Consider the following 9,606-nt stretch of genomic DNA (forward strand, 5'->3'; position numbering starts at 1 on the left):
CGGGGGGAGTCTGTTGCCGTGACAACCAGAGAGGACGTCTGCAGAGGCCCCAAGGAGGGGGGTAGCAAGGGGAGTGTTGCTATGGCAATGCTCCAGGAATGTCAACAACCAGACGTTCTTACTATTGTGGTGGACAGTGGAGCTACAAACACTCTCGTGCCATCTGCTGGTCTTTTGAGGAACTGCAGGACAGTAAAAACTGACAAATACGTCACTCTCGCTGACGGAAGTAGAAGAAGGCTGACACAGTCAGGACATTTTTACTGTTCCTTTCTTAAACATGAGGTCAAAGCTTATGCACTGCCCGGCTTAGCCAATTGTTTGTTAAGTGTGCATGATTTACTTGCTGATGGTTTTCGTGTGTCTTTTGCAGGTACCCAATGTGAGTTTTCCAAGGATGGGAAGCACTTGTACACAGTGCAGTCCAAAGGCAATTTGTTTGTTGTAGATGTGCCTATTTCTACAGAAGAAGATGACACCGAAGATGCAAAGGGGCAATGTGTGAATGTAGCGCCCCACGATGGTTGTCCACATATCTGGCACAGGCGATTCGCCCATCTGAATTGGGGATTTGTCCAGAAGGCACCTGAACTGACACAGGGGTGCAAATTTAAGGCTTGTGACAGATACTTGAATTGTAATGCTTGTAAACAAGCCAAGGTTGTGACATGCTCCTATCCAAAGTCAGAGAGACAGGCCACTCAACCCTTTGAGTTAATTCATGCAGATTTGTGTGGCCCCATGTCAGTTGAGTCATTGGGGGGGGTCAAAGTTCTCTCTGCTTCTGGTTGATGATTTTTCGAGGTCTGCTTGGACCTTTGCTTTATGCTCTAAAGGGGAGGCGGCTAAGGTGATCAGGGATTGGATCACCGCAGTTGAGGTAACCTTCTCCACCAAAGTGCGTGGCTTTCAAAGTGACAGGGGTTCGGAATTCACTGGTTCTGCTTTGCAGGATTTTTTTAGGGAGAAGGGGGTTAGCCACCGATTGACCGCTCCTTACTCTCTGCAACAAAATGGGATAGCGGAGAGGAAGAACAGGACGATACAGGAAGCGGTATCGTCTGTTCTGTAGGATGCAGGGCTACCCTAGAAGTTCTGGATGGAAGCCTGGTGCTTTGTAGTGCATACGCAGAACAGAGTGTACAACTCAAGTGTAGGAAACACACCTTATTTCTTGCTGCATGGAAAGAAACCCAAGGTGCACTACCTTCGTGTGTTTGGTTGCGAGGCCTGGGTTCTTATTCCAAAGGCTCTACGTAAGAAAGGTGAGCCAAGATCCAAAAGAATGATCTTTGTGGGGTATTGTGAAGGCGTGGGATTCCGATTCAGAGGATGAACCAGAGGAATCCCAGCCTGCACAGGAGTCCCCGCCTCCAGGGCCGGCTGAACTGGGGCAAGGCCTAGATGCTGAAGAGCCTGCACCTGTGGCAGAGCACCAGGAGCTGGCCCCAGGTGAAACCCTTCTGGCCCCAGAGGGGCTTGAGGACTCAGTGGCTACAGGTGAGCCTCCTCCAGGGCCCAGTAACCCTTTGGCCTCTCCTGATCTGCAGAGGCTTAGGGCAGAGAGGCGAAGGGAACTGGTTGCTCCCAGGAGGAGTGCTCGCCTTAAGGTCAGAGGAGGCGGGGCTCCTGGGGGCCGGGACCGCCCCTGGCCTTAGAAGAGGATAAAAGCCCAGTCAGCCCGGCCCCAGGTTGCGGGAGCAACGTCGTTGTTGGCTTCGGACCTTCCTGTGTTCCTGTTCCCTGCCCGGCCTCCTGTTCCTGACCATCCGGTGCTCCTGTTCCCTGCTCGGCCTCCTGTTCCTGACTATCCGGTGTTCCTGTTCCCTGCTCGGCCTCCTGTTCCAGCGTTCCTGTTCCCTGCCCGGCTCTCCGCCTCAGACCTCGCCCCTCTTTGTGTGGACTCTGCTTACACCCACGGTACCTTACCCCCGGGTCCAGCACAGGTATGAGCCTGGCTCCAAGGCCTGGCAGTTTGCATACCCAAGTGGAAACCAGTCAAGATTGGTGATCAGCAATAGCGCTGAGTTCTGTGAACAAGCTGGTTGGAAACGTTTGCACGCTAATCCAGACGTGATTTCACAGCCGTTCTATGACTCAGACGTTGAGGAGGAAGAGGAACCTGTTGCTGGGGACAACGGTCCAGAGCAACAGGGTCCACCACAGGGACAGAGTCCAAGGCAGGGACAGCTCAGGATCCCTCAGAGGGGGGAACCTAGAACACCTCCTCAGGTAAGTGTCAAGTCTGAGCCAAAGAGTGAGCCTTCCTCACCTGCTGGACCAGTTGTAAGGCCCAAGAGGCGCAGCAGGTCAGAGGGGGAGGACACTGAAATTGAGGGTGATTTAGCTGGACCCAGTGAGTCAGGAGGGACACCAGGGTTCACACTGAGGAGATCAGTGAGGACAAGGAGGCCTCCTGATCGGTATGACGTTTCAGGCGTCTGGGTAGGTGCAGCCAGATGTGAACCTGAATCCTTCGAGGATATTCAGAGTTTACCTCAGGAAGAAGCAGGTAAGTGGCACAAGGCAATGGACAAAGAGATGAGGTCCATGGAAGATCTAGGTGTGTTCTCACTCAGAGTTGCCACCGGGCAAACAGGCTGTGAGTTGCAGGTGGGTTTACTGACTTAAACCCACTGATGCTGGAGAACCACAGTATAAAGCTAGATTAGTGGCTCGTGGATTCACTCAGAGAAAGGGAATACACTTCACTGAGGTGTATTCGCCAACCTCACGAGGAGAGACTCTGAGGACGCTTTTAGCTGTTGCTGCACAGAGAGGTTGGAAGGTAAACCACTTTGATGTGGATGTTGCCTACCTGAACTCAGATCTCCAGGAGGAGCTGTACATGCTTCCTCCTCCGGGGTTTGAGATCTTGAGACAAGGTGTTGTGTGGAGATTGCACAAATCCATCTATGGATTACGTCAATCAGCCAGAAACTGGAACATGTGCCTGAATGAAGCCTTAGAAGAGCTAGGTTTCAAAAGAAATGTTGCTGATAGTTGCCTTTATTTGAGAGGATCAGGTACAACACAGGAATTTGTTCAGATTTTTGTTGATGATTTGCTGCATTTTTCAGAGACAGATAAACAGGCAGAAAGGTTTGCCAGAGAGCTAGGTAAACGGTTCAAGCTTAAGCAGCTTGGTGCTGTCAAGACCTATTTAGGTGTAGATGTTGTCAAAGCACAAGATGGAAGTTTTTCGCTCAGCCAGAGAGGTAAAATTGAGCAACTGCTTCGGAAATTCAGGATAAGCGATTGTGCGGGAGTGAGAAGTCCTATGGAGACTAGTTTTGTGAAGGACAGTCAGCAAGTAGAACACGCTGTGTTCGAAAATGCTGAAGTGTTTCACTCAGCCCTAGGGAGTTTGCTGTACTTGTCCCAGTGGAGCAGACCAGATATAGCGTTTGCTGTCAATCTGCTCAGCAGGGAAGCTTCAAACCCTAGTGTGCAAGCCTGGAATGGCATCAAGAGAGTTCTGAGGTATTTGCAGGAAACCAAAGACTTTTGTCTTAGGTTGCCAGCACAAGGTGAAGTCAAACTGACTTGTTTTGTGGACTCGGATTGGGCTAATCTTGAGGACCGCAAGTCCGTGTCTGGCCTAGTGGTGAAGTTTGGGAACTCAGTAGTTGGGTGGAGGTCCAAGAAGCAGAGTCTTATAGTGCTCTCATCCACTGAGGCTGAGTTCAGTGCTGTTTCAGAGGTGTGCAGAGAAGTAGAGTTCTATGCTTGTTTGGTCCAGGAACTCTGCGGAGTGGATTGTCTGCCGATACGTGTCTTCGAAGACAATCAACCATGCCTTCGTTTGGCCGAGACGGGTCAATTCAAGGCCAGGACCAAACTCCCAGACATTCGCTTTCAGAATGTGTGTCAGAGTGTTCAGGAGGAGTTAGTTGTGCTGAAGTACTGTCCCTCTGCCAAGAACCTCGCTGATGGGTTCATGAAGCCACTCTCCTTCCAAAGACATGGGGAGTTTTGCGAAGGTCTGGGTTTGGGGTGACCAAGGGTCAATATTCCCGCTCAGGTGTGAGACAAGAGAGGGTGTTGGGTGTAGTGAAGGGTTAACCTTCTCTTTCTTGTGCTTGAGGGGACGGGCTTACAGAGGAAGTAAGCCAGGACGTTACATCAGCTGTTATGCTGTGAAAGAGTGCTTTCGTTTGTTAGTTGGATTGCGGCTCTCAGCCAAGAAAGATGTCCGAATTCTCTGGTGGAGTTTTTGACTGTTTGGCATGTAAATAAAGAGCTTCTAGATTAGAAGAAACGTCTGGACTGATTTACTGCCCTTTCTCATACGGACGCTGTGCATTCTGCTTAATTGCTTTCTCCCGTGATTACGCTGAAAACCAGAAGCTGGCAGACGCTGGAAAAACAGAGGCTCGCAGCGGGAGCGTAGCTGGACAATAAAGCAATAAACCTTCTGAACAGATAAATAGGTACTGCTCTGGCGGGAAGGTAAACGGCGTTTCCGTGTGCTGCTCTGGTTCGCCAGAAGCAGCCTAGTCATGCTGGCCACATGACCCGGAAGCTGTACGCCGGCTCCCTCGGCCAATAAAGCGAGATGAGTGCCACAACCCCAGAGTCGGTCACGACTGGACCTAATGGTCAGGGGTCCCTTTACCTTTTTAGGTATAGTAGTGTACACCTTGCAATCCCCTTTTGCTGTCTGGAAACTGAAGAATTGCTGCTTACGGCCTTCCTGGGAACATTTCAAGTCAGTAGCAGGCCTGAAGCCTTTGGGGTGATTGTACATATGCAATTAAGAGAAAGAACAGCAGCAGGAGCAATATAAATTTATTCCTCACCCATCTGACTGCATTTCCCAAGTCACTCTGGGCAGCTTACAGGAAAAGGTAAAAACATGAGTGTACTCTTGAATGTAGAAAGTGCTTTTTTTTTTAAAAAAAAAAGAGCCCCTCTTAAAATTATAAACTTTTACAAGTGTCCAAAACACATACATTTCTAAATATTATTCAATTGACATTTGGTTTTGGCCACTGTTGCAGGGGCCAAGCTCCACTTAGTCTTGCGACATTAGGACTCCCAGCCTGTGTGTGTACATGGGGGGCGCCAAACTGAGCCTTTGCCCCTACTGTAACATACATTGCACAGTTGATTAAGGGCGGGGACACACCCCAAAACTCTATTAACTAAAACATCACTAAATGCTCGGGGTTTGATTATTTGGGAGATGGAGGGAAAACGCAGGCTGTAGGGGAATTCCTGGGGCTGAGCTACAACCACCAAGGAATGGATACTGCTATTTGGGAGGTTGCCAGGGTTACTGGTGTAAGGAGATTGGAAGAGAAACTTTTTAGCAAGGTGTTTGGGGAGGAAGAGTAGCTGAAATCCACCTTTGGAGGCCGCGGCCTGTGGGTTACAAGCCCGTATGGAAAGGACCATGCCTTGGGGGGGGCATGTAGACAACCACACTTATTTAAGGGACTATGCAGTCTGATGGATTTAGAGAGATAACTAGATATTCCCCCACCCTTCCCTTTGCTCCTTGCTGCTAAGAATCTTTGCCAGTTGATGGAAGTAGACTTTTTTTAAAAAAAGATTTTATTGGATTTTACAATTTTATATGTTGGGATATTTTGTCTACGTGCCAGTTCTGCAGCTTCACACAAAGCAATTAAGAGTTGGCCAAAAGCCAAGAAGACTGAGCAGAGTTATTCTGCCTAGAGATATGAAACCTTGGATACAGCTCTATTATTGGTTAAGGTCTCCATACAGGGATGATGACTCATGACCTTCCTGACTGGATAGTGTGTTGGTCAGTGTGGTGTTCTGAAAGAAAAGAGTCATTTGGAGTTTGTTGAGAGAGAGCTAGTAAAGATCTGTATCTGTATCTGTTCTTGTATATAGTAACTTGAAGCCTGCTGTAAATAATAAACACCTATAAGTAACCAAGTTACTGGTAGCAGCGTTCTTGTTCCTGCTTCATCTATCCTGCTGCAACTGATTGCTTTCTGGAAGTCTGCATATGCTCTGCTGGGTCTGGCTAAGGTCCTGCAACAGGTCAAAGTTGTGAAACACCAATATTATATTCATTACAATACATATTATCTCATAAGGAAGTTAGAATATTAAGAAAAAAGAAAACAAGAAAACAAAGAATTCCCCAGCTCTGCACCCCCCCCCCCCCCGATTTTCCTCATCTTCCCCTTCTGGTTTGTTACATTGATTGCTGTATTCTGCATGTATACATACTATTCCTTGTTGTTACATTGTCATCCTCCATTTTTTAAATCAATAAAATTGTGAAAGTTTATTCAAATACTGCCAATGAGTCCATTTCTTTTTGTTGTTTCTGCAAATAATTTGTAAAAGGTTCCCATTCCTTTTTGAAGTCACTATTGTCTCTTTCATGTAATTTGTTTGTTAACTTTGCTAATTCTGCATAGTTCATCAGTTTTTCTTGCCATTTTTCTTTCGTTGGTATTTCTCCAGATTTCCAATTAAAACCTATTAAAAAGGCTTCTGGGGTTTTTTTACAATTGTCATTTTAAACATTTCATTATATATCATTTCCCTTTTTTAAATAATTCTGCATTCCCAGCACATATGATAAAAAGTACCCTCCTTTTCTTTACATCTCCAACATTTATTTGATTCTGTTTTATACATTTTTGCCATTTTAACTGGTGTTATATTGCATCTATACATCATCTTCATGTAATTCTCTTTCAACAATATGCAATCTGTGAATTTCAGATTCACTTTCCAAAGTTTTTCCCAATCTTCAAATTGCATATTATGCCCAACATCTTGTGCCTATTTAATCATTACCGATTTGACTTCTTCATCCTTTGTTTCCCATTCTAATAATAAATTATACGCTTTTGAACTTCTTCAATGATACACAACTTAGCAGAGTAGTGCAGCTTTTCCTAGGCAACAATCGAGACTGCTCAGTCAGGACGACAATCAGGAACAAAGCTGACAACTAGTAACTTGATTTTGTAGTTTATTATATACGGCAGTAAACTCACAAGCTATATACAATTTACTATATACAAACACGAACTTCATCACTCTCCAAGCTCTCCAGATTACTCCTAACTAGCCAAACAATGTCATAGGTCATGCTGCCTATATGAGAGACCTCAGCCAATCACCGAGCTGTTACTAGGTCCTCTTATCTCCAGGCAAATTTCTCCCATGCTCTGTCTCCCTAGCCTGTAGTCAAAACACTAATTGCTCACTTTCCAAGCTGCACGTAGACTATGAACTCCAACACCAACACCTCATAAAATGTGGGAATTTATTGCCCCGCCTTTCAAGTTTCCACTTGTCCACTCGCCTCGCGAGAGCAGTCGTAAATCTCTCGCCAATCTCTGATCCAGAACTTAACCTTTGCTGTCCCTGTGGAGCTGCTGGCTCACTTGCTGCCTCTTCCTGTCCCTCTACACCTAAAGACATTGCCCTTCCTTTGCTAGCTCCTCCCACTCAGGCACACCGTCCTCTTCTTCTACCCTGAAGTTCTCTCCCACATCCAGGGAACTCAAATGTACTGACTCAGCCCTGACAAAAACTTTTTTGCTTTTTCCAAAAAGATTTTATGATCAAGTAAATCTTCATTTAGCCTCCATCAAAAGGAGAATTGATTTTCTTTTTGGATTTCCATCGTTAAAGAATTGTGATCTGAAAAAGTTCTAGGATTTATCTCTATTTTTTTAACCTTTGGTTCCATTTCTTTTGAAATCCAAACCACATCTAATCTCACACTACTTTCATGTACATGGGAGAAAACCGTGTGTGTGTGACTGTTTCTCAAACAAATGTTTCACTCTCCAAATATCTACTAATTTTAGTGTTTCAACCATTTCAAAAAAAGTTTTTGGCAATCTTCCTTCTTTGGTTTCTTTTTTCCTAATTGTTCTATCCATTTCTAGTGATGGTACCCCATTTAAGTCTCCCATTAGTATTAATTTTTCATCTGCAAATTCCAACAACTCCATTTCTAACTTTTGAAAAAAATCTGCCTTATTTTCATTTGGTGCATAGATGCCTATCAATATTATTTTCTCTCCCTGTACCTTAATCTGTATTATTAAAGTTCTTCCCTCTTCGTCCTTTTGAATCAATTTGGGTTCAAGTGCAGGTTTAATGTAGAAGAACACCCCTCGTCTTTTTGGCATTATCTGCTGATATGAAATCCATTCCCAATTTTTTGTTAGTCAAGACTCTTTTATGTTTTTTTGCAATATGTGTTTCCTGAAGGTACATTATGTCTAGTTTTTGTTTGAGAATTACATGTTCAATTCTATTTCGTTTTCCTTTATTGTTAAGTCCATTAACATTCCAATGTAGTACTTTGAGATTTGCCATTGTCACACTTACTTAAAATTCCTTTTTCTCCGCCTACTGCTCCTTCTATTGACATCTTTTCCAATTCTTCCCAAACTGCTTTTTGTTTTGTTAAGGGGTTTATCCATTCTTTTGTCGCCTGTCCAAAGTCAAAGTCTCTCCAGTTCTTTCCCCAAAATTATTGGGCCTGACTCTCTGTTGTTAACCTAAATTTTCTCTTTTTATGTGTAAATGAATTTCCATTTGTATCTTATGTTGGCTTTTTTGAAAGCTGTTGTCAAAAATTTGTATTTTTGTCTCCTTATTCTCAGTTTGAAGGGGATTTCTCGGAATACGTCTACTCTGTTTCCTTCAACCTGGAGACCTGCTTCATAATCCTTCACTCTTTTTGTAACAAAAGTCACCAAACAGTCTCCAGGCTGTCGTCTTTCTTTCGAAAGACTTTCTTTTTTAAAAAAAAAAAATTATTATAAAATACAAACGTATTGCGAATATACAAGCATACATTTCATACAATCCTTAAATATATACAAACATACCTACATTCAGTCCCACAGATAATTCCTTTTCCCATCACCATCCACCCCCCCACCCCTCACCCCACCTTTGTGTTAAACTTCCAGTCTACTCAATTGCAATTTCTTTCCACTTCTATTACTTTCTTTCACACACCTTTAACCTAATTTCATGCTTCTTTTTCTATTACACATTGTTATCCATCTTATTTAGTATTTCAGTATTTAAAACGGAACCTGTTTATTCTAATAGGAGTTCTGATTTTTCAATATGGTTTTGTAAGTATCCTTTAAACACCTTCCATCCCTGTCTATCTTCTCTTTTGAGATCCTTCCAATTTCTCCCATTGTTTTGGATATATTGTAGTACTCCAATAATTTGGCAAGCCACTCTATTTTTGTCGGTATAATACCACTTTTCCAATTTTTCGCAATCAATAGCCTTGCGGCTACTGTTGCGTACAACTATGTCTTGTCTTCTTCCTTTAGACTTCCTGGTACTATTCCCAATAGAAAACCTTCTGGTGTTTTCCTAAATGAATATCTAAACATTTTTTTCATTTCATTATATATTGTTTCCCAAAATTGTTTGATGTTTGAACAATTCCACCATATATGTATCATAGTACCTTTTCCAGTGTTGCATCGCCAGCAGATATCGCTACAATTTTTATTCATTTTTGCTATTCTTTCCGTTGTTAAATACCATCTATGTTGTATTTTAAGGAAATTTTCTTTCAATATATAACACATAGTGAATTTCATATCTTCTTTCCACAAT

The sequence above is a fragment of the Podarcis gaigeae genome (assembly GCF_964106915.1).
Source record: "Podarcis gaigeae genome assembly, chromosome: W".
NCBI classification, from domain to species: Eukaryota; Metazoa; Chordata; class Lepidosauria; order Squamata; family Lacertidae; genus Podarcis; species Podarcis gaigeae.